General features: G+C 39.2%; 1 long non-coding RNA gene across 1 annotated transcript in view; it reads right to left on the bottom strand.

Annotated features, from left to right (window-relative positions):
• Window positions 1-6,586: 6,586 nt before the first annotated feature.
• LOC114035494 overlaps window positions 6,587-27,006 on the bottom strand; it is a 57,453-nt gene continuing 37,033 nt past the window's right edge. Inside the window, exon 3 of the long non-coding RNA XR_003568227.1 lies at window positions 6,587-6,999. This is a non-coding gene — a long non-coding RNA (uncharacterized LOC114035494). The remainder of the gene's footprint in view (window positions 7,000-27,006) is intronic.

The following is a 27,006-nucleotide window of genomic DNA, read 5'->3' as shown; positions in this document are numbered from 1 at the left end:
ACTATCCCTCTTTCAAAGGACACACTACTACTTTTAATCACAACATCAACCCAATTGGTAATACCATTTTTTTCTCCACACCCTGGCTTCAATAGTCACTGGTAAGACACAAGAAGAGTCACATGAAACCTTAGAGGTGCAGATTGGCCCAGTCTTCTTCTTGTTGCATACTATTTGACTTGCTATCTCATCAGATCCCATGGATTCAATTACCATTTCTATGCTGATGATCATCAAATCCACCTATCCAGCTCTAAACTCTATGCTGACCTCTAGTCTGGTTTCTCTGATTGCCTATTAGACACCTCGAATTGAATGTAAGCATCTTAAAGTTGACATGGCCAAAACTGAACTCATTAATCTTCCCTTCCCATTAACCTCCCTATTACTGTTGAGGGTGCCACTAGTCACTTAGGCTTGAAACCTAGTTGTTATCCTTGACTCCTCTCTCTCAACTTTTAGGTCCAATCTTTTGCCAAGGCCTGTTAATTTTATCTTCCTAACATCTCTCACATAAAAATCTGTTTTCTGATGATGTCACTACCCTGGTATAGACCCTGATACCTTATAGCCTGCTGGTGGGTCTGCCTACCTCAAGTATCTCCCCACCACAATCCATCCTCCATTCAGTTATGGAAGTGAACTTCCTAAAGCTCAGGTCTGACCGTGTCACCTCCCCTACACAATAAACTCTGGTGACTCTTTATCATCTTCAGATTAAATACAAAATTCTCAGTTTGGTGTTCAAAACCCTTCATAACCTATCCCCTCCCCACCTTTCCTGTTGCCTCATACCTTGCAGATACCGTGAAGGTAAGAAAATCTAGTGGCCTCCTTGCTATTCTTCACATAAGACATTACGTCTCCCAACTCTAGGCATTTTTACTGTCTGTCTCCCATGCATGGAATGCTCTCCTTTCTCATTTCCCTCTCCTGGCTTCCCTTCAATTCCCAGCTAAAATCCCACCTTTTAAGAGAAGATTTTCCTAATCCTGCTTAAAGCTTAATTCTATTGCCCTTTTTCCGTTATTTCCAATTTGATTTTTAAATAGCTTGTTTGTACATAATTGTTTGCATGTTGTTTCCTGCATTAGACTGTGAGTTCCTTGAGAGCAGGGACTGTCTCTTACCTTTCTCTGTATCCCTGGCACTTATACATTGTCTGGCCTACAGTAGGCATTTAATAAAAAAGCTTATTGACTAACTGGTGTTATACAGAGTTTAAAAAGAGGTAGAAAATGAGAATAGTACCTTAAAGTTTGAAAGGTTCTATTTTGCCCAGGATCTCTTTTGAGACTCATGACAACCCTGGGCCTCGGTGCTATTATTATTCCCTAAAGATTATTCTGATAGAATGTAAATTCCTTGAAGACAGGGACAGTTTCATTTTCGAAATCCCAGGTACTCAAATGTGCCCAATTTCTTTCTATATTTGATGGTACACACTTCATTCCTATTAAATCTGCCCTATGTTTAACTAGTTTTAAACCTGAATGAATCCATTATCTCAGTAAAATATAAAACTTATAAATATTTCTATAGAAAACATAGGACAAAGGTGGTAGAAAATGGAATCTCTGATTTTTTAAAATGGTATTTGTCATGCCATAAAATAGGCAGATAGGTAGTAGGTATTTAACAAATTCATGTTGGTTGATTGATTCTCATTTAAAAACAAAACAAAACAAAACAAAACAAAACAAAAAACCTCTTAGAACTGGGTTTCCAAATCTCTTCCTGCCTGGCAGGGCAGGAACTACTCAAAGGCAAATCTTTCTACGTATCATCGTGGAGCTTTCAATTGCCCTGTTTCTGACCTGGGTCAGTTTACCCCTAGTTAGGAAATCTGGTAGCCCTGGGGGCTCAACAGATTAATACCAGACAGTGGAGATACCTGACTGGCTTTATCCCACTGCAGCTGAGAACTACCAAGCTCAAGAGATCCACCACCCTCAACCTCTCTGCCAGGTGAGATGACAAATGTGCACTACCACACCCAGCCAATTCCCATTTTAGAGATGAAAAAATTGAGGCTTATAAAAGTTAAATGAGCATGTCCACATTCACATCGCTAGTAGGTGCTAAGGGGCAGTCTTTAAATTTGAGTGTCCCTGACTCCATGCCAACACTCCTTCTGCTACAAAATACTCTCTACTTAATTAAAAAAATGGTTATTGAGCACCTTTTGAGGAATACAAAAAACTATAATAAGAAGTGCCGTATATACTATGTATGGTGTAAGGAGGAGAGAGTTAGCACCCCTCCCCTCCCTTCTTCAGCTCATTTGATGTAATCACACACACACAAATGGGGCAGATAATAGAGGTAACAAAAAAATTAATATATTAAACTAAGTGGAAATTGTGTCTACACCCTGGCAACCCTTTATAAAATATGTTTCCCTGATAAAATTGGAAGGACAACTGGCTGTTGGCTGGCCAAAGAATGAACATATCTCTTGTGATTTATGGAATGTGACTCGTTGTGGGACAGCATGGGGGCACCACATTTATCAGGACACAGAGATGGAGACTCCATAGACACAGAGAGTAGGAAAGTCAGGGAGCGTGAATCCAGGTAGTGAAGTACAAAGCCACCAATGAATCCCAGAAAGAACTAGCTCTGAGCTGAGATGAGGAGCTAACCCAGGGAACTCAGATGAGCAATCCACCCAGCAGAGGCACTGCATCCACCAGGGCACAGAATGAGTGTGCTGCAAGAAAGAGAGGTCACTTGGGGGACCTGTAGTACAAGAGGAATGGTTGCTTTAGTTACATGGATTCCCAACTTGAGTCCCTCTCTTCCAGTGTACTTACTCTGTGCTCACTGTTCCCACTGATCCTCTATGTGGGAGGATATTCTCCAGGTTTATGGGAGGAATGTTGTATAGCTACTATACTTACTCTGTCATCTGAGTAAATGCTTTTGCTTTGAGCTAATTGTAACTACTGGCTAATTATTAAAGGTAAATCACCCTGACTGACGCTCATAAGCTGTAGTTTTATTTGTATAGACTCACAGAACCTTTGAACCTGGGAATAGTTGCACCCCTGAAGATGTAACCTTCAAACCTTTGAATGTTAAGTCGTGGGGCATGATAGAGATATTCCCAGAAGGGTGTCACATCTGCTTCAAAGTTTATAAAGTATTTTACATATGTTATCTCATTGGAGAAAAACCTTAGTTTGTAATATGGATGCTTAAGGTTAAAAAAAGTAGAATTCTTCATAAGGATGTTTCCCCATTTCATATTTTCCCACAAGCAAGGTTCAAAATACAAAGCCTATTGAAAAATTACATAAATAAATTATATTTCCACTTCAAAGTTTCAGACTCAGTCAGCAGCAATAAAATTCTGATTTATGGGTCAAACAAATCTCTCATCCACAAAATCTTGTTTCTTATGCACTCTTCTCTAGGCAACCCTACCAAGAAAGGTACAAATCATTCCAAAGAGCCCATCTACATTGTATGGTGCAGCTTGAGACACAACAAAATCTAGAGTAAGTTGATTATTCTATGATTATCTTTCCAAAACAAAATACTATTGCCAGCAAAAATGATGTAAAATATTCTTTATTCCCCACATTTCAGTTGTGTGTATGTGTATAAATATGTGTGTGTGTGTATGTGTGTGTGTATTCAACATCACTTGCTTCTTTAGATGATGTGAGGCTATTCAAGAATTATATTTAGTGGGCTGAAGGTAGCTGATGTATATAAATATAGCTTCAGCAGGAGACATAAATAGTCCAACTCTTTTCAAATCTTTCTGGGTAATATTCAAGCGTCCTTGATCCTCTCATATTACTCTGCCCATTTTCCCAAATACTCCTCTCAGACACAAACCTATGTTGCTATAGACAGGAAGAAAAGATAGAAGAAAAATACATATACTGACTCTGTTTTTAACATGAAATTAATCCACTGGAACAAAATTGCTATTGATTTTTACCTATTATCATCTCTTCCCTGAAACACCTAATATGTTTTGTCATTATTATGATATTCAGCTTATTTCAAACTCAAACTTTTTGCTAAGAAAAAACATTCTGCAAGGTGTAGGGGTTTGTTTTATCTGCTGTTGTTATTGTTAGTAAGTTATATGCCTTTTAAAATACATGGAACTTAACTATTGTATTTGATTGATGAAATATTGCTTCAAACTGTTCATAAACTACAAAACAGAAAAACTGGATTTCCAGACTATTTGAATCTACCTGCATGCAGTATTATACCCAGCTAGGAACTGGGTATTGAAGCACAATTTTACAAAGGAGGAATAGGAGAAGGAGAGAGAGGGGGAGGAGGGGGAGGAGGAGGAGGAGGAGAAGGAGGAGGAGGGGAGAGAGAGAGAGAGAGAGAGAGAGAGAGAGAGAGAGAGAGAGAGAGACAGAGAGAGAGAGAGAGAGCTCTCCTAATGGTACCTATCTCTTCCACCTCCTCTAACATTCCCAGATATTCTCTACTTGCCCCTTGGACCATGTGGGGGCGGTTTCCTTCTGGCCATGTGTAAGTCAGTAGGGTCAGTAGGGTTGTTGATGTGAGATGCTATTTTTGGTAAAAGAAGAGGTAGCTCCTGGCCAGTATCCTCTTCAGAGCAGTCATCTGGGTGACAAGTTGTGATTTCATCAAGGGGTGGAGAAAGATAGCCCTTTTACACTTCACATAAGGAGAACATGGGGGCTATCAACTCCCCCAGATAAAGCATGAACTTGACTAGCTGGGGACCTTGGCTGCCTTGGCCTCTCTTATGTATACCCTTTCTTTATAATGACATTATGAGCACTGGAAGGTCAGCAGAGCAGCTGGCATCTTTCTCTTCCCCAGGACTCAAGCAGCTGGGGAGGGTTAGTAGCCAAGCAGTGTCAGGAGCAGGTAGTGCCTCAGATTTAAGGCATATGATTCTTGATTGAAGAACTGGGGGATGTTTAGCCTGGAGAAGTGAAGACTTTAGAAGGAAATGGTACTTGTCTTCAAGTGTTTGAAAAGTTGTCACCAAGAAGAGTGTTTAGACTTGTTCTGTTTGGTCCCAGATCCAGGAGTGATAGGTGGAAGTCACAGAGAGGCAAATGAAGGTCCTATATCAGGAAAAATATCCTAATACATGGAGCGTTCAGAAGTAGAATGGGGTATCTTGGGAAGTAGTGAATGCTGCCTCAGGGGAGGTCTTCAAGCAAAGGCCGAATGACCTAGTCATTTGTAGAGCATGTAGTTGAGGAACTCTTTTTTGGGTGTAGTTTGAGCTCAGTGGCTTCTGTGGTCTCTTCCAACTCTGAAACTCTGTGGTTCTGTGAAAGTTATGAAAGGAGTACAGATTCTCAGTAGAAGATGCTAAATTTAGACAGACATAAAACTGACTCCAAAATGAGTCGTTTTTTCCCCTTTTCTCTAAGTGCCAGGATGAGTGGAAGCAGTTGTTTGCTAATTGTCATAAGTTCATAAGAGTTTATATCTAATTAATTGATCTCTATGAAAGAAGAGCATTTTCTTTATTTTAACCTTATTTTTATGGGTATATATATTTTGGATCATTTTCATTTATGAATATTTTCCTCCATGTCCTACCCATTGAGCCATCCCTTGTAGCAAAGTAAAAAAAAGGAAGAAAAAAGCAGCACAATAAAATCAACCAAACCCATCAACCACATCTAATAGTTTAGGCAATATTCCATACCCACAGTTCCACCCTTTTGCAAAGAAGGGAGGGAGGTACGTGTTCTCAACTCTTCTCCAACCAGTGCTGGAAAGAGTGACAAGGAAAGCGGTGTGATCCTGAGGGAGCCCGATCTCAATGAATGCCAGAAGATGGAAAGAGTGAGAAGGAAAAAGTTTTAAAATAAGAGGAAGTAAATTAACAATAGAGCAAACACACATGTATGACAAGCATATTACATTTATGACCTTCTATGGACCCTTTCCAGCTGTCAAAGTGACCTTCCTAAAGCACAGGTTTGACCATGTTACCTCCTATTCAATGAATTACTGTTACCTCCAGGATCAAATATGAAGTCTTCTGTTTGACTTTTAAAATCCTCCATAGTTTAGCCTCTTCCGAGCTTTCTAGTTTTATTATACCTTCACCTCTCCACGTATTCTGTGAACCAGAGACACTGGTCTCTTTGCTGTTCTTCATAGGAGACACTCCATCTCCTACTCTAAACATTTTCGCTGGCTGTCCCCAATGTCTGAAATTCTTTCCCTCATCTCTACCTCCTGGATCTCTTGACTTCTTTCAAGTCTCAGCTAAAGTCCTGCCTTTCACAAGAAGCCTTTCCTGGTCCTCTTTAACCTTAGTGCTTTCCCTCTGAGGTTATCTCTAATTTATTCTGTGCTATCTAGCTAGCTAGCAAACTATCTGTATCTTGTTTGTGCATATTTTTTTTCATATTATCTCCCCATTAGACTGTGAGCTCCTTGACAGCTGGGACTGCCTTTTGTCTTTGTATCCTCAGTTCTTAGCACAGTAACTGACACATAGTAGATATTTAACAAGTGCTTGTTTACCTGACTTGGAATGTTTGGATCAAAAGGTAGGACCATTTTATTGATTTTCTTTTCATAATTCCAAATTGCTTTCCAGAAGGGGAAGGTTTTCTTCCATACTCTGTTGTTGTTGTTGTTCATCCATTGTACTTGAAGAGGACCAATGACATCACGATATTGGGGTCAGCGTACAGTGTATTTGACTGTGGCTGATCAGTCCACTAGAAGCTTGGAAGGTTGTACCATAGATCTAGTGCACACCATGCTGGGAGATCCTGTGCCAGGGTCTCCCATGTCTCATAATCAATACTAAATTCTTTAGAGAGACTTTGAGAGTGTCCTTGTAAAGCTTTCTGAGTGAGCACTTGCCTTGGCATTCAGGCTCCACGGCCAGCCCATCAGAGTTGCACTCTCTACAGTAGAGTTAGAATGCTTGGCAGTTCACCTTAAGAGGACCTCAGTGTGGTCTGGTACCTTATCTTGCCAGGTGATCTTCAGAATCTTCCTAAGACCCTAAAAGAAAGATGGATACCCTAGTAGTATGGGTGGTGATAACTGTTCTAAACAAAATGATCAACATGGGAAGCAAAAAGGAATAAAGGAAGGATTTTGGCTTAAAATCAGAGAATAATACTATATCAGAGGAGCAAGGGATTTTGAAAATCATCTGGTTCAACACCTTCATTTTCCAGGAGAGGAAACTGAGACTCAGACAAGTTAAAGTGATCTGCTCCAGATAACATAGCTTATTCATGACAAATCTGGGAAGATTAACTTAGGACTGCTGACACTGAGCCTGTCATTTTGAAATTGATGAAAATAGTTATTTGAACATTTTAGACTAAACTTTCATTCTGTAGGCACAGTACACTTCTCCATTTTGATATATTGGTACAAGGGTATTAATCTTTATTTCTTTATGGCATTAATTATACAAAGTAAAATAGTACTTCAGTATGTTATATATACTGTTATGCTATTAACACATTTCTAAGGTTGTTTATTTTAGTAAGGGCAGAGAGCATGAAGTTCCTTCGTGCCTTTAATAAATAAAAGATACCCAAATTTACCTCTTTCCTGAAGCAAAACAGTCAGTTCTCCACTTGACTCCATGCACTTGGTATTCATTGTTGTTCACTCAAATTTTATCAGCGTTCAGTTGTTTTCAATTGTATGTGACTCTTCATGATCCCATTTGGGATTTTCTTGGCATAGATACTAGAGTAGCTTACCATTTCTTCTTCAGCTCATTTTACAGGTGAGGAAACTGAGGCAAACAGGGTTAAGTGACTTGCCCAGGGTCACATGACTAGTAAGTGTCTGAGGACAGATTTGAACTCAGGAAGATGAGTCTTTCTAGCCCCAGGCCCAGCACTCTATCGACCACACCACCTATAGACCATTATATGAAGAGAGTACATTCAACTAAACTCAATAAACATTTAAGTTCCTAAATGCTGCACCTTGTGCTTATGCCTTCTCTCTGCTGTTTATCTCCCATTTATTCTGTCTGTATCTTGTCTGTACATAGTTGTTTGCGTGTTGTCTCCATCAGAATGTGAGCTCCTAAAGAGTAAAGATTGTCTTTTTCCTTACTTAGCATCCCTAGTTCTTAGCACAGTGTCTGGTAAATGGAAGGCACTTAATAAATGCTTGAAGACTTGACTTGTGTTAGGTGCTGGAGATAAAGACAAAAATAACAGTCCATACCCTCAAGGAGCTTATGTTCTAGTGAATAATAGTCATTGATATTTATATAACACCACCTTAAGGTTTACAAAGCACTTTATATACACTGTCTCACTTGAATTTCATGACAACCTAAAGAGATAGGTATTTACATGCATTCTTCCCATTTAATAGACGTGGGAACTGAGATATGATTGGTACTTGCTCAGGCCACACTGCTAGTAAATGTCTGATGTGAGATTTGAATCAAGTTTTTTCCTAAATTGGGCACCCACCTTGCCACCCTGCCTCTCATTTGAGTAAGGAGCCAGCCCTAGGAAATGATGCCTCTCTATCTCTTCCTTGCACAGGAAACACCCAAGTTAATGCTGGTGGGAATAGAAGGGAGAGGAGGAGTCTGGCAACCTGCCAGGTATGGGGAATTCAGATAAGCTAACATCAATATTTATCAGAATAGACACTTTAATTTCTCTGCTAAGGTACATATAGCACTTTGTATGCTTTTATAGTCATCTCTTTGTGAGATAAAAGTTTCAGGCCATTAACTGGAACAAAAAATATATATATTTGTACTCTGCTCCTGAGTAACTTGGGCTATTTACCACACAAGGAGGTCTTGTAGTTCATTAATAATATATAAATACAAGTCAGTGGAAGAAACTGCCTAGTGAATTGACTTCTGAGATGCTAATCTAGGACTCATTAGCTTTAAACATAGCCTGACAGCGCTGTTTTTTCCATGCAGAAACAATCTTCAGCAAAAGCAACACAAAGTATCTGTAGTCTATACTTCCTGTATATACTACTCGACAGCATGCACGCGCACACACCCACACCCACACACACACCCACACACCCACACACCCTCCCTTTGTTCCCTTGAGAAATTTGGGGTCACAAATGCAAGCTTTTAAGACAACATTGGAAGGTGTGAAGGCAGGTCTGGTCTGTGCCAGTCTCTAAGCCCCCTTCAGAGGTCAGCTGCTTTAGAAAAGAAGGGAGAAATGTCAGCTGACTAATTTAATTAGGAGCACAGTCAGTTGGCAGGAAAAACCCAAACCTAGCCCTAAGCTGCTCAGAAAACATTGAGTTTCCCTTATCTTCCTCAATGACTTTTTTTTTTTTTGGCTATGAACAGGGTCATTTCTTTGAAACCCTTTATTTTTTATCTCCTAAACTGTATGATTAGTAAATGCAAGAGTCAGGGTTCTGCTAATAGTCCACTTTCAGGGATAAATGCTTAGCTTCTGCAAACTCCTTATGTTTTGATTATTGTTGCTAGCAGAGGAATGCAGTGACTGAGCCAGAGTCCCTTCTGTGGCATGTGTGAAAATCAAACATACTTTGGCCATTCACATTATCAAATACATTACCATAATTATTTGTGGGCACTAATGACCACAGGTAAAACTTATGTTAATTAAAGGAAAAGATAAACAGCAAAATTTATAATGTAATGTCTTCCTAATTGGTGAATTTGCTATTTTTCCCTATTGTGAGCATTCATAGAATCAGTTAATTAAACAATCAATCAACAAGCATTTATGTAATGCTTACAAAGTGTTCAGCACCATGTAAAACTCTGGGGATATAAAGACAAAAAGGAAGCAGTCTCTGCCCTTAGGGAGCTCACTTTTAACTGAGTATATGTATGAGTAGATACAAACTTAGCTACTCTGGGGACAGCTAGGTGGTAAAGTGGATAAAGCACCAGCCCTGGATTCAGGAGGACCTGAGTTCAAATCCAGCCTCAGACACATAACACTTACTAGCTGTGTGACCCTGGGCATGTCACTTAACCCCATTGCCTAACCAAAAAAAAAAAAAACCTGACAAAAAAAACTCCAAACAAACAAAAAACAAACATAGCTACTCTGATCAAGTCAATGATCCAAGACAATTCCAAAGGACCCCTGAAAAATGCTTTCACCTCTGTGCCTCACTTTCCTCTGTAAATCTATAAAATGATAGAGTTGCTCTTGATGTATTCTAAGGTCCCTTTCAACTCTCAGTCTATAAGCTTATAAAAGCTTATAAAGAAAACCATGCCCTGGCTGAGCAGGGAATGAGAACCTTGTAAATTGCTCTGACAGTACAAGTCTAAGATAAATGACAACTATCTGCTTATTGTGTATAATGGGCTAGTTGAAATGTTTTGTGTTTTCTCTATTTGTTGGGGCATGTCTATGAATCTTTTTTTGCAGTTTTTGCAGTTTCTGTGGTAGAGAAAATAAATAACTATCCTTTACCTGAAGCCTGTATACACTGAGTACATTTTTCAGAAGGTGCCCTTTTTACCCACATTTTGGATAGGCCCTGCTCAGGAGCCCTTCCTAAGTTTTGTTTTAAAGATTTGTCTGAGGTTACTCTAGGATATTGGCGGAGCTAGAAAGAAAAACACGATTCCCCTGGGATCAGGCTTCCCAGGATTAAACCAAGGTCTTTATGAGACATAGAGATTAGCCTTTCTTCTCACATCCCATCCATCTTTCCACATTGGGTATCTTACCATCTGCCCTTCTGCCTTTCTTCTCTCCATCTGGAACAACACCTTCTTAAATGGACCTCCAAAGACTCTGACCTCCCTTTACCAAGGGAGTTAATCCACTCAGCTATAGTGTTTCACCCAGGGGCTGAGCCATCCAGATTGGTAAGAGAGGCAGGGAAAAGAAGGGAGAAATGTTCACCTTTTGTTGTTGTTCTGAGATGTTCACTGACTCTCAGACTCTTTGTGACCCTAGTTGGACTTTTTCTTGGCAAAGATCTTGGAGTGGTTTGTCATTTCCTTCTCCAGCTCATTTTACAGGTGAGGAAGCTAAGGCACAAGTGGTTAAGTGGCTTGCCCAGGGTCACACACACTGTAATTGATTTGAACTCAGGAAAAGGAGTCTTCCTGTCTCCAAGCCTTGTACACTGTCCACTGTACCACCTAGCTGCCCATTCACCCAATTCACTACAAATATTTGACTTGTTATTTTATTTCATGTTCTATCCAACTAGCCACTGAGTTGTTGTTGTGTGCATTATTCCCTCACATCCCCAAACTACCTCCGATTCTTCTCACCTTTTGTTTTAGAAATAGTAATTAAATCAATACTAGGATTGCTTTTGGAAAGAGCATGACAATCCACTGTTCTATGGGTCTGGTCTATATATCATCCATCCCCTGGAACTCTCAGACCCAAACTCCATTCTCTGGCTACTACTCTATTAGATGTGTCAACTGTCCCTGTTAGAATGCAAGTTTCTTGAGTAAAGAGATTATCTTACTTTTATATTTGTATCCCCAATACCTAGAACAATACCAAGCACCTAGTAGGTGCTTAACGGATCCTTTTTCATTCATTCATTCATTCATTCTCGAAGGCTATACCAATGAAGCTAAGCCCTGACATATCCTCCTGAGCTGCAAAAATATGGGTCTGTTGATGAGCTATAATTACCCCTTCCACATCACTGTGTTAGGGGCACTGCTTCTTCCCCCTCTTCCCCATCTGGCAAATCCATATAAAACTTTTTGGCCTTCTCTTCATACCAGAGAAGAAATCTGAATTATTATGGTATTAAAGATAAAATATATTGATATTATACAATACTATACATATATTTTATGTATTTCTGAGTTTCTAAACTTTTTCTGTATTGTCTGTTGGCCTTCATGTATTGTCTGTAGCTTCCACAAAATTCCCCAAAATTTCCCATTTAATTTCTTATGTTTACCAGTGATATATTCAAATCTCAATGGGGAAAGTTGCAATGTGGAAGGGATAACTGTATATGTTTGTTATGTGAGAACCTACCTAGATAAATTTGAACAGGCCTGTTGCCCTCAGAATGACAAATGTCCTGGCCACAGAAATCCCTGAAAACTTCACAAAGTCACGGAGAGGTTGTGACTAACATGAGTAGAGGGAGTACCCTCAGTGGATAAGACCATAGTTCTTCAAAGTTTTGAAGTAATGTGGACCTTAGTTGACAGTAATATCTGAATAACTTTATTATATCACTCCATCTATTATTAATAATAATAACAATAATAATTAATAATAATTGCATCATTTTGTCTACCCATTTATTGTATGCCTAGCAAATGCCAGACCCAAGTCCACAAGCATTTATTAAATGCCTGCCATGTTCTGGGTACCATGCAATACCTTATGAAGGCTATCAAGAAGAAAAAGTCATAACTCTCTAAGATTTTAAAGTCTAGTATGATTATTGTCATATGATAATCCCTAATACCTGTACTGTACTACTAAGAAAATATAGCTTACATTTACATAGTGCTTCACATTTAGAAGGATTTTTAAATATCTCTCATTTCTCGTGATCCTTTCAAATCCTTTCTAAGAGGGCAATGTTAAGAAAAGGACCCAAAGAAATAGTTCAAGAAATTTTCCCAGAATTAATAACACACTGCAGTCAGAAAAAAACAGAGTTCTAACAAGAAGAAACCTAAAATTCAAGTCTCCAGGGTGCATCAAACTCCAAAACTACAGAGATAAAGAAAAAAATCATCCAAGCCTCAAGAAAGAATAAATCATATATTAGAACGTACCAATCAACATTTCATCAAACTTCTCAGATCAAACACTGCAAGAACAGGGCAGTTGAGCAGTAATACATACATATATAAAATACTTAAACTGAAGGGACATGGGTTTGGTTCTTCCAGTTAGCTTTCCAGAAAACCTTAGCATTTTTTTTTAAAGGCAGAAGAATAACACTTAAACACTTACAGGCCTTCAAAAATTTCCTTGATAAAAGATTTCAGCTGAAAAGAACTATGGTCAGAGGCTTGTGGCAGTATTTCCTTTAGGCAGATAAGTAGGTAAGGACATTCAGCAAAGGCTTCCTAAAAGAAATTGATAACTGTAGTGGTGATTATAAAGTAATATTTACAATTTCAAACTGAACATTTAAATTTTAAATTGTTGAATTGCCAATTTAACAGTGCTGAATTGCCTGATTCCCCAGTCAAAAAAAGGAAGGAAAGAAGGAGAGAGAGAGGGAAGGAAGCAGGGAGAGAGGAAAAAAGATTTAGGAAGAAAGGAGGGAAGAAGGAAAGAAAGAAGGGAAGAAAGGAGAGAAGGAGGGAAGGAAGGAAAGAGGAAGAAATTCCTTTAAATGGAAAGAGAATTTTAATGAGTATATATGTATAGTCATTACAGAGGAAAAGCAGAACTGGAAGCAATATGTGGAAATTGCAAAGAGGCCAATTTAGTCTTGATATTAACACATATTTAGGTAGCACTTTATGGCTTAAGGGGCGGAAGTGGCACAGGGGATACAGCACTAGGCCTAGAGGCAGGAAGGCATCCTTCTGAGTTCAAATTTGATCTTAGACACTTATTACCTGTGTGACCCTGGGCAAACCACTTAACCCTATTTGCCACAGCTTCCTCATTTGTGAAATGAGCTGGAGAAGGAAATGACAAACTACTCCAGTGTCTTTACCAAGAAAACCCCAAATAGGGTCATGAAGAGTTGGACACAACTGAACAACAATAACTTTATAATTTACACAGTGTTTTCCTCCAAAACATGCTTACCTGCAAAAAATCCTCAATCTACATCTGAGGCAGCTAAAGCTGAGATAAGGCATTGATTTTTCCTGTGGTCATACAGCTAGAATGTGATAGAATAAGCACTTGAACCCAGATCTTCTGATCTAAAGTCCAGGACTCTTTGCACCACCCTGGACTGCAACACATTTTGGAGAAAACCTTTTAAAATGCTACAGTGGTTGTGAACCTCCTGAGCTACTATCACCTCAAAGCATCACACACTGATAGCCCTTGTACCATATTCTGAGTAACTTACAATATGGAAAATGGAGCAAACATAGTCATACTACTCCAGCTTTTCCTGCACAGAGATCTCTACATCTCTTGACTGCATCTAGTAGTAAATAATCATAGAATAACTCCTTGGAAGAGCTAGATGGATCTTATAATCCAGTCCTCTTCTTTTACAGAAGAAACAGGCTCAGAGACAGGAAAGGAATTGACCAAAGTCACACAGTGGCAGAATCAAGACGAGTCTCCCATTTCTCAATTCTATGCTTTTGCCACTAAATGCTTTTGCTAGGGAAGACAGTTCTAGGTGCCACTAAGATGGTGCTTCACTTTCTGGGTTATTTGCTGATTCAGACATGTCCTTAGGCTTCTAATAAAAGTCTGATGAGGATAATCTATCTGTTTCTGGAAATAATACCATCATCATTTAGCTATTTGTGAGAAAATGCCACTGTGAACTAAGATCCAAATCACTTTGTGTAATTAGCTTAATTAAAGATGCTATCACAGAATTTTTAGAGTTGAAAGGGTTTTTTAACGATCATCTGGTTCAAACTGTATCAGAAAAAAGAATCTCTAATAAAACAACCTGTTTGTAAACCTCCTGTGAGGAAAAGCTCACAGCCTCTTGAGGCACTCCATTCTACTTACTAGGTACTTTGAGTTATTAGGGACTATGAAGCCTAAAGTGACCTCTTTGCAATTTCTACATGTTGTTTCGGGTTTAGCTTTCTGTCTGTGATAACAATAGTAGTCATATATACTCATTAAAATCCCATTTCCGTATAAAGAAATTCCTCCTTCCTTTCTCCTTCCTTCCTTCTTTCTTTCCTTTTTCTCCCTCAACATATAACTCATCAAAATAGGATCAAAATTTAATAATTTGGTAATGAATTGTGCCAGAAAAACTCAAGAAAAAAAGCACAAATAATCCTGATTTCTGTATGTAAACAATTATATTATTCTGCAAAGATATAACTTAGACAAATGTTTAGAATCCCTTACTTTGACAATGATTTTTCTGTTCACACAATCTTGAGAGATTCCAAAATTCTCACCCAAGCTGTGAAAACAGTTTTTCTTATGCGGTCAAAAGTATGACTGCTATCTTAGGAGTGGCCTACATAAGGCAACATGTTGTGTCTATGAATTCTAATTCATCACAAGTGAGTTTGAAGAAGGGGATGGAGCTGCCTCTCAGATGACTTTTCTGTTTTCATGTAATGTTCACTACATGGTACTTAAAGCTGTTTTTACAAGTCAGCATATCCTGCTGGAGACCAATTAGACCAGTCCCCTTTTGCCTAGAGGAAGAGAGGCATGCAGTGATAGCTAAAGTGACTGATGAATATCCATGAGTATCTAATTTCAAGGGAATTCTACCAACCTTTAAATTTAACCTTATCTGCCCTACTCAGAACCAGTCCATTTGTCAGAGATTTTAGCTCCCTGTGTAAAACTGCACAGCCCCTAGAATCTGCATGCCACCTGGTGTTTGGCAGTATTTTTGTCTGAATAGAGTCAACTTTGTGAGAACGGTTCTATATGAAGTCTCGTTTTCCCAGATCAGATTAGAAGGAGATCCAGCCAGTGTGTCAGTGAGGTGGACCAGACCAAAGGTCTGTATCCACATCTTCTGGCATACTTCCAGTCCAGCTGTGTCCATGAGGTTTGTACATCACTCAGTAAACTGTAGTTATATCAAGTTAATGTGAGGGTTTGCCAATGTACCTTGAAATCCTGAATCTGACTAGCAGCATGGTCAAAAGCACATGCTTAAATCCAAACTGCAATAAATCTCCTATTCAATAGTAACAGAACAGAATCAATCAACATGCACTTAATAAGTGCCTGCTGTATTCCAGGAACTGTGCTAAAATGCTGGAAATACAAAAGTAATATGGTTGCTCTGGCCCCACCGTATGAGGGGCAAGTCCATTACATTTTACCTCTGCTCTCTGTCCCTTTGCCTTCTCTAGTGTGCTGAAGGCATTGGGTAGTCCTCTCTTTTCTCTGCCATTGACTTGAGCCTACACTGATTGTGTTGTCTTCTCTTTAGGGATTCATTGACTAGCACCCCAGTGCTATTTAACTACTTAACTTTGGATTAACTTTTGTAAAGAGATATCTACTTCAAAGATAAAGCAAGAATAAACATACATGTTCCTTGATACCTTGGTGACGTAATCCTCCCTATACCACCTCTTTTCTGGGGAGGAGAGGGATTAGGCCCACAGTTTAGCTCATAATTTCTACATAGGATTAGTCCCCCCAAGTTCAAGTACAATGCTTCTCAAGACTTCCCTGCCAGGCTGACTCCAGTACTTAACCTGAATTCCTGGACTCCTTCATGGCTAGAGGTTCTGAGTCAGAGACCACCCTCAGAATCTCAGGGATATATGGCCAAAGGAGGGGATGATAGCCCTCTGGCCTTCCTCCTCACCACTTAGTATCAACTTCTGTGGGTAACAAAGTCCTTTACCCTTGAATGGTAATGCAGGGAAAGTCCAGGCTATGCTTAGTCAGTTAGTTTTAATGACACAGATAGTTCTGACTACATAGACAATGGAAAAAACTTGCTTAAAACCATGTGGTGGGGGGCAGCTAGGTGGTGCAGCGGATAGAGCACTGGCCCGTAAGTCAGGAGGACCTGAGTTCAAATCTGGCCTCAGACCAAACACTTGACACTTATTTACTGTGTGACCCTGGGCAAGTCACTTAACCGCAATTGCCTAAAAAACCAAAACAAAACAAAACAAAAACCATGTGGTGGACCAATGCAGAATGTTGATACGTATGCCAGTTCTTTTGTTTCCAAGAAGCGAGTCCCCCAGCTTCTTCAAATGGGTGAGACCATTTTAGGTGGTCTGTATCACACAATTACATTACACAAAGACAAAAACAAAATATACCTTACCCTTAAAGTGTTTACATTATAATAGGAGAAATAATAATAGCTACATGTACAACTATAGGTAAATATAAGATACATATAAATCAAATTGCTAAGCAAAGGAGTCACCTATCAGGAGAACAAGACCTTAGGATAGAGATTTCTCTAGAGTGGGAAAGTGATGGGTGGGGTTATGGATATGTCTGGAGAGTAAGTCAGTCAGGGAGTGAAAGAACATGGCTCGGACTCCTGACCAATCAGAGAGCTGAGTTATGAGTCAGGAGAGAAGACTTTTAGGGGAGAAGTTTCTCCAGGGTGGAAAAACAGTTGTAGAGGAGGACGAGAAATCCACTGAAAGAAATAGTCAAGACACGAATAGTTTCATCTTTTAAGAATGAAGCATCACCATAGTAGAAAAAGGTCTGCACTTGGAGTCAAGAGACATGACTTTGGAGTTGAAAGAGGGACTTCTTATAGAAAATAAACTCCCCCAATGCTCCTATTTGCAAATGACACAGTTGTTGATTGCATCAAATCTAAAAACATTGCAGAGCCTCTTAAGTAAGACCCATAATGTTTCAAAAGAGTCTGGACTAATTATCCAAACAAGAAAAACAAATGGAAGAAGAAGGCACATTGCTCAGCCTGTGATATGGAGTTGGAAGAATGATGGCAAAGAGTGAATCTATCAGTTCATATATCTTGGACAAACATTAAGTATGAGCAATAAACTTGGCCCAATAACACAAAGGAGTAAGAGAATAGACTGATTGTCTTTGGAAAATTGTTCAGTACTTTTAATGATCCTAAGCTTCTCCCTGAAACAAAGGCTCTTCTTTTTCTCATTGGTATTCTTCTATTGAGGCCAATTAGCTGCAAGAAAGGGAATACTATAGTTTCCAAAGAATTTAAGTTGAAGTTCATTGCAAGGGCAATGGAGGGGTGCATGGTAAGAATGAGTAGTCTTTAACACATTACCCACCAACAGTTACACAAGATAAACAGCATTTTAAAAATGGGTCAAGCATGCCCCAAGTGCTCCATTGTTTTCCATTCAACATCAAGAGAACCAGAAGCAGGTCACCAGTATGTTGGACAGGCACAATATAGAGAATTTATAGGAGGCCTTGGATAAGAGTTGTACAGCATGAGAGAATGGATGGGTTGCAGTTTTCACCTTTGGAGGAGTGCCCACGGCGATCAGTTCACAGATCTGTCAAGGTATCGACCAATGAGAAAACAGAAACTCAAAGAAATTGAATGACTTTCCCATCCTCACACAACAAGTATGTGTCAGAGATGGGATTTGAACCTATGTCTTTCTTAACTTTATGTCTGCCACTCTTGCCAGTGTGCCATATTGCCTTTCCTTGAACTCATCAAAGGTGACAAATTATTCTCTTAATATCTCCTCTCTTATTTTGGGTTTCATCTCTTGATTAATCATCATTGTGCTGTTCTTTCCAGTCCAAAAATCATTTTCCTTTGCAGAGAAAACCAAAACCAAATAAGAGTTGAATAGTTCTTTCTTCTGTGCACATATCCCCTTTCCCCACCCACCCCATCATCTTCCTATCCACCCTGAACAGCGGCCCTATCCCTTCTTTGCTCCTCTACTTTCACCCAATTTGATTTTTAAAAACTCCTTTTGTTGAGTTCAGCTCCGTTTGTGCATTAGCTAGCACTCCTGATATGCTCACTGTATAGTATCTTCCTAGCTTCCCTATTACTATTGAAGATACCTACATTCTCCAAGACACCCAGGCTCTCAACTAGTTGTTATACTATCATAGAGGCAGCTAAGTGGATAAATGGATAGAGGACTCAGTCTGGAGTCAGGAAGACTTGAGTTCAAATCCAACTTCAGACACTTGCTAGTTGTGTGGCCCTGAACAAACCAATTAACCTCTCTGGTCCTCAATTTCCTCATCTGTAAAATGAGGAGCACCTAACTCCCAGGGTTGTTGTGAGGATAAATGAAATAATAATTGTAAAGTGTTTAGAACAGTGCCTGCCATATACTAAGTGCTATATGAATATTAGCTATTATTATTATCTTCTCACTCTCATTCCCCATATCCAATCTGTGGTCAAGTACTGTTGTTTCTACTTTCATAACATCTTTCTTATAGGCCTCATTTTCTCTTTTCACACTCTGGTTCATATCCCCATCACCTTACATATAGGTGATGCATATAGACTCTTTCAGTAGCCTGCTGATTGGTTTTCCTGCCACAGGTCTCTTTTCACTCCTCCACTTAGCTGTCAGATTGATCTTCCTAAAGTGCTACCACATTACACTCTCCCTCTTGCCCTCATTCAATAAACTCCAACAGCTGCCCATTGTCTCCAAGCTCAAATATAAAATCCCCTGTTTGGTTTCTAAAATCTTTCTTTTCCTACCTTTCCTACCTTTTTTATACCTCACTCCCCTTCCATCCAGGGACACTGGTCTCCTGGCTGTTCCTTGAACAAGACTCAGTTTCCCAACTCCTAACATTTTCACTGGCTGTCCCCAGTGCCTGGAATTCTCTCCTTGATCTCTGCCTTCTGCCTCCTCTGGCTTCCTTCAAGTCTCAGCTAACATTCCACCTCCACAAGAACTCTTTCCCAGTCCTCCATAAGCCTTCCTTCTGAGACTGTCCCCAGTTTGTCCTGTATTTATCTTGTTTGTATGTAGTTGTTCATAGGTTGTCTCCCCCTTTTAACTGTGGGCTCCTTGAGAATGTTAGCTTTTTGCCTTCCTTTTGCCTTCCTTTGTATCCCCAGTACTTAGCACAGTGCCTGGAACATAGGAGGTATTTAATAATCTCTTGCTGACTTGGCAGAACCTTGTGGTACTTCTGTGCAGATTAAACTTAAAAGTGTGCAATAAAAAGTATGTATATCCTCCCACCCCACCAAGAGCCAGTTGTTAAACATTTACCAGCATACCCCTGGACACAAAGCAGATGTCATATGTTCTTGCTGGAATCCCTGGAAGCTGCAGAACCAGCAAGTATCTCCCTTCATAGGTTCTCTGAGTCTTTACCCCCCAACAACTTCTATGCCTGTACCCTAGATCCTCATATCCCCTCTTCCTGCATTTACTTCCATATTTTATAATATCTTTTTAAAATTTAAATAAGTAGGAAAGTGATTTGCCCAAGGTCACACAATCTGGACTCAACCCAAGTCTGCTGACAAAATATTCAGTGCTCTTTTCCTTGCGCCAAGGTTTATGGCAAGAATAGAATGAGATAATATGTATAAAGTGCTTTGTAATCAATAATGCACTTTCTCCATTAAGGTTATTATTGACATTTTCATCATCATTAGTTATACTAATAATAGTGATAATGTATAATAGTAATGAAATGTGCCACCCTTCATAGCTGATTCCAGACTCCAGGAGTCTCACTGCCAACTTTCCTTCCACACCTTTCCAGGTGCCAAGTGGATGTATTAAAAGCTAAAATTAATTGGAGATGCCCCATCAGTCACTGAGCTTCTCTGGAGCTTAAACACATCAGCATTGTAAATAGGTCTGATGAAGAAGAAGTTAAGAAAAGAAAGCCAAAAGTATCCATTTCAAAATATCCCACAACATTGGCCTGGTGTTCATTTCCCTGGGTCATTTGTTCAAGGACAGAGTAAAGTTGCTCAGCTTGCTTTTTTTTTTTTTTAAGTAGACTGTTGTCTCCTTTGCTCTCAGCAGAGGATCCGCCAGGAGTCAGCAGTCCAGGAGTGTGTAGAATTTCTATTAATATTCTCTAGAGAGGTCAGCAAGCTAGCATCGAAAGCAGGCCTTTTATGTGGGACTGCTCAGCAGAGGGCATCCCTTTGTCTTTCTGGGACACAAGGTTTGGAGTGGGGGATGGCAGTGCTGGAGCCATATCAGTCTGACTGTTAAATGTTCAGCATGAGCATTTATACTTTGGAAATTGGCAAATGCTCTAAATTAGGGCTTGATTTTTTATTTTGTTGATGGTCTATACTTAAGGAAATGATGGAGAAAATGTTAATATGCAGATTAAACTTAAAAGTGTGCCATAAAAAGTATATATATATATATATATTATATATATTATATATAATGTATATATGTATATATGTACATATATACACATACACATCATATATATGTGTGTGTGTGTGTGTATGTGTATATATATATATATATATATATATATATATATATATATTTCACTACCACCACCAAAGAGCTGTTGTTAAACATTTACCAGCATGTCCCTGTACACAAGGCGGAGGTGGTCACATGTTCTTGTTGGCATCCCTAAAAGCCACAGAGACACAGAGCATCTCCCTTTAGAGGTTCCCTGACTTTAAAGTCTTGAGCCCCAAGCAAAGTTTGTCAGACTCCTCCACATTCAAATCCTAGATTCTCATATCTTTTCTTCCCAGCACCTTCCCCCCCCCCACCTTGGAATGTATTTGGAATTGTCCTTCTATGGGGCCATCAACATTATAGGTGCTGCTTGTGAAAAGGGAGTCCATGCACTGCCAATATTTCCCTGCCTGACCCCCTTTCCCCTGAAGTCTCTCTATTTCTCTTTAAAAATCAAAACAAGAACAGACTTTCTAACCCACACATCCCCTACCATGGTGAACAATTAAACAGATGGAGATCTGCAAACATTAAAACTGGAATTGCCAGATAAATCTATTCATTAGTAGTATAGATGTTCCTGATTTTCAGGGCTGCAGTGAATGAGAGAATGAATTAAAATACTTTTATTAGGACTTGCTATGTGTCAAGCACTATACTAAATCCTTAGAAAACAAATACAAAAACAAAGACAGTCCCTGTCTACAAAGAGCTTACATTCCAAAGGAATACAGCAAATATAGGAAAGTTGTAGTCAAGTAGGGATAACTGGTTTAGAAAGTTAGTATTCAGGAGTAGAGACTTAGAATAGTAGATAATAATAATAATAATTACAACAACATTTATATAGTACCTACTATGTGCCAAGTGCTTTACAAATATTATCACATTAGATCCTCACTACAACCCTGGGAGGTAGGTGCTATTATTATTTCCATTTTACAGTTGAGGAAACTAACGCAGATAGAAGCTAAGTGACTTGCTCAGGGTCACATAGCTAAGTAAATATCTGAGGTTGAATTTGTACTCAGGTCTTCACGACTCCAGATCCAGCACTCTATCCACTGTACCATCTAATAATAACAACAAAAATAAGCTTTTATGCAGTGCTTTAAGGTTTACAAGGCACTTTACAAATGTCTCATTTTATCCTCATAGTACCCTCGGGTGGTAGTGCTATTTTTGTCTCACTTTACAGATGAAGAAACTGAGGCAGACAGGTTAGATGTACATCTAGAGAGGATCTGTGGCTGAATTTGAGCTCAGGTCTTCCTGACTCCAGATCCAGAGCTTTATCCACTGTGCTATCAAGCTGCCTCATGCCTTTTCCAGTGACAGAAATGATTTGATCATGATTCCAGAAGTAGAAGGGCAGAAGGAGGGATGGAAAGGAAGGAGGTGGACCATATGGGCATAGCAGGGCAGCTGATAGAAAGATGTAGGAAAGTAAAGTGAAGCATGGCTAGGCCTTTCTTGAAATAGTGGACAAGGTGAGGAACTTGCTAGTTAGGCCAGTTGGCTTCCAGAGTAAGATCTCCGGAGATGAAAGAGTTAGCGAATTAAGATGGGAACAAGATAAATATCTCACATAATTTAGGGCATTTCTACAAATATGTTCCAAAAATGCACTTTAAAAAGCCCAAGCAAGTATCCTGCTCTTCTCTAATCAGTAGTTCCTTGTTGTCCCTCCCCCCATATCCAAGAAACTCAAAAGAAATGAGTTCTCATCTAGTGCAAATATTAATTTGTAACTGGAATTAACCACTACTGATGCTGGCTATCACATCATCTCATAATTATGGGGTCTCTTTAGCTCAACAGATTTGTGTATTGATCCTCATATCCTCCCAGGAATAAGTTGAAAAGGTCACTGTCATATCACTGACCACTGCACCCCCCCCCCCAAAGAAAAGAAAAATCCCTATTTGCCCCTCTCCCCTTTTTTAAAAAAGCACTAGAATATTCTGGCCCCTGGCCTTTGCTCTCTTCTGCCTCCTGCTGGCCTCCAAGGACTGTGGTGATCCAAGTGCAACCTCCATGGGATTTCTCCTTAGGGTCCCATGTAGAGGTATAGATTCTTGATTTGTTCCTAGAGTTTAAGACTTTAATAAGAAGCTTACAGAGACTAATACAGACTTATAAATCTTGCTAGATTAACTAAAGTTCTCTGATAACAAGCTTCCAAACTGCAAAAAATGATGAATAGAGAAATAAAACTGAGAGTTTCAAAGATAACACAAATACTATGGCATAATCTGTTTTTAACATTGCATTGTATTGCTGCAGCTTATGGAAAAATACTATTAATTTTGTAGATACTAAATATCCATCTAGTGCCTTGAAACCAGTAATTAATAGAAAGTCTACCAATCAGTCAGGCAATAAATATTAAGCACTTACTATGTGCCAAACATGTGGATACAAAGAAAGGCAACCCATCCCAGTTCTCTTAGCTCACAGTCTAATAGGGGAGGGAACATGCAAACAGTTGTGCACAAACAAGCTATCTCCTGGATAAACTGGAGATAATGAACAGAGGGAAGGCCCTAGCATGAAGGGAATGAGGAAGGGCTTCCTATTGAAGGTGTCATGTTAGCTGGGACTCGAAGGAAGCCAAGAGGTGAGAAGATGAAGAGGGAGATGAAGGACAGCTAGTGAAAATACTGGGAGTCAGGAGATATAAAGTGTTCAGCACCTAGTAGTAGTACAACTTCTGTAAGTCATGTTACTTTGTCTCTAAATGTAGTTCCAGAGCTCTCTTGTTCCAGAAGTAAAGATGAGTTCTATGATGCCAATTCCATCAAAGCAACTCATCCTCAAAGCAATAGATTCCTCTGTATTGGCCTCAGTCTTGACACATAGTAGTTTGCACATGTGGACCAAGTACAAATTCCTGGGAAAATACATTGGTGAGCAAGGTTGTGTCTCTTATCTAGATTTTAAAGAACATTATATTTTCATCTTTCCCAATGGTTACGGAAGATCTATTATTTCAGTGGTCTGGGAAGAGAATGCAATATTAATTGCTCCAAGGCTAGTTATAGCTCAAACATCTTCTACATAAAGCCTTTCAATGGAAGTGAGAAGCATCAGATCATAGCCAAAATTTTTCTTATAAATGACAAGAAATCATTTTGCTCAATTGAAGAGGAGTGGAATGGTGTCACCTATGCAAACTATGTAAGGGGAGAGAATGCAAGATGAGCCCTATAACCAAGAAGAAAATGAGAAGGCTGCAAGACCAGAATGAGTACTAGGCACAGTGTTATGCTACTTATTCAATGCTAGTGCATTTTCATGGGGCTTTTACAAGAAGTGGTAGTTTAGGAAAAAAATGATAACATTTTTAAAAACTCATTTTCTAAAACATCTCCAGAGGAACCAGGTTGAAAGAGATGGTGTCTGTCTAGGGTTGAGTTAACAGCATAGTGATGAGGTTTAGAGGTAATGAGCTTTACCTGGGAGGGGCATCTCATGGAGGCCTCCATTGACACCACCTCTTCTCCAGTTGGTGTAGAAGGCTGGAGGGTAGATTAGTACCCTCCTCTCCACACATTTATAGAGGGTAGGAAATTGACTCAGCTCAGTCCACTTTGCATCTGTTCCCCTGCCTGGTTTCAACTACATGAAACAAGATGGAGGGGGCATAGAGTGGAGGTGGCATATGCCTTTCCTTCCTTTTATGTGTTGTCTCTTCCTTTACATTGTGAGCCTCTTGAGGGAAGGGACTGTCTTTTTACTAATTGTATCCCTGGTGCTTAGTACAATGCCCAGCACATAGTAGGCACTTAATAAATGTTTATTGGATTAGAACACTGACCAAATCTAAAGGAGTGAATTATCAAAGGTTCCTTCAAACTTCCCTAGGCCCACATTTTTTATGTGTTTTAATGTTTTCCTATACTGGGGAAACCAATGAATCATGAATCCAGTAATGGATCATTTCAGGCTATTTTGTTAGTATATTCAGCATAAAGGATCAGGCCTGTGCAAAACAGGCTTATTCCTAATTCTAACACAAAACCTATTCACAGCAAAAGTGGAATGTGTAATTGTGTTGTTTGTGATGTGGGAAAACTCTAACGATTACCTTTAAGTTATTGTTTTAATTTTTGTCTTTGTTTCCTAGCTGCTTTATCCAGTATCTTGTACGTGCTTAATAGTTTGTTGCGTGAATGGATGAATATAGTTCGAGTATCTTGGCTCTCTGGTTTCTTTGAAATAAATCATTACTTTAGAGTGCCTGGAGAGATTGCTACAATCTCAGCTCATTTCCCCTTGTGTATATTTCCGTTACTCAGTGCCTTTTCCAAACAGATCATAATTTCCCTTCCAGGGCCCAAATAAAGATTGCCCAGTATATTAGAAACCAAACTCCAGTTCACAGATTTTGACATAACAAAATGTTAGAGCTGAAAGAGACCTAGTTATTCTTTTGTTCATCTTTCCCTCTACTCTATCCCTATTTTAATTTCTCCCAATCAATAACTGTTCTCCTAAAGATCATTATGAGATTAGCTTTTATATCTAAGGGTTTCCCTCTGGGTTCTCAGGCAAAGGGCCAGTTCTCCCACTGAATAATAATAGTGCCCTCACCAAGGGAGGCTGGGCAAATTCCCATTCTAATTTCTCAAGCTGGCCTGTTCTTCTACCTGACCTGTATATTACTGTCAAAAGTGTGGGTTCCTTGTATAACTCACTAACAAATGTCCTTCTGCCCCCTGGAGACAGCCAGAACCTGTTCTTCAGGCTCTCTATGACCATTGGTGAACCATTACCCATATCTGCCCTTTCCTAATTCAAGCTGCTAAAAATAATTTTTCTACTACTTAGCCCATACTCGGTACTTAATAAAAAGTTTACAGACTGATAATAAATAAAATGAATAATATCTAATATTTATATAGCATTTTAAAGTTTATAAACTGCTTTACATATATGTATATATATTATTTATGTGTATACATATGTGTGTGTGTATATTAACCTATTTGATCTTCACCAAGCCCTGCGAGGTAGGTGCTATTATTATCCTCATTTTACAGATGATGAAACTGAGGCTGAGAGAGATTAAATGATTTGTGCAAGATCATTTAGCCGGGAAATGTCTAAGGCAGTATTCAAACTCAAATTGCCCTGATCCAATTCCAATGATTCCAAATCCACTATCCTACCTAAGTGCCTTGTGATAGAATGTAAGTCCCTTGAGCATAGGGGTTGTTTCTTTTTTTTCCTTTTTTTGGGGGGTCTTTTTATCATCTCCTAGTACATGATCATTACTGGTGCATTCTAGGCACTTAATAAATTCTTGTTAATTAATTGAGTATTTGTCATATTATTCCATTTTCATCAGCCATACCAAGGCTCTCTACTTTGATCATTTCTCCTTAGTGATTTCATCCAATGGGTTGATTGTAGCCTTTTTTGAAGAAGTTTAATCCCAGAACTTTTTCAAGACAAAATGTCAAAGCCCAGCTGGTGGGCAACAAGGAGCACTTTGGCTGACCTGTCAAAGAGATCACTGGTTTGCAGAACCCCAACCACAAACCAGATATTTGAGAGGAATCTCAGCAGAAGAAGCCAGGGTCTATAAACAATGGAAGCTACATCTTTTCTTGCTATGGCCTTGAGGTAGGGTTTTATGCCGGAAACAGGGGAAAGGGTGACACTCTGACAAGGATGCCACTCTTTTTATTTTATTTTATTTCATTTCACAAAATGCAATAAATAAAATATGCTGAAAATGAGTGGCTGCTAATAGGATCTCCAACGCAGCAGGCCTAGACAAGTGATTCCAAATCAATTTGAGGTTTCCCACACACTTAGAAATTGATTACAAGTTAGAAACAATGATGGCCAGCCAAGTATTAATAAGAAAAGCTGTATTTTACTAAATGAGAAAAAAGAGACCCTTTCACAGCACTTAAAACAAATTTCTGTTGATTTTCCTGTTTATCTTTTTTTTTTTTTCTGGACATAAAGGAAGGGGGAATATTATTCTGCTGAGTTACCTAAGTGCTTACATTCTCAAC

Source organism: Vombatus ursinus, unplaced genomic scaffold (assembly GCF_900497805.2).
Source record: "Vombatus ursinus unplaced genomic scaffold, bare-nosed wombat genome assembly UNPS02009205.1, whole genome shotgun sequence".
Lineage (NCBI taxonomy): Eukaryota > Metazoa > Chordata > Mammalia > Diprotodontia > Vombatidae > Vombatus > Vombatus ursinus.
The sequence above is the reverse complement of the archived record's forward strand: the minus strand, read 5'-3'. Positions and strand labels throughout refer to the sequence as shown.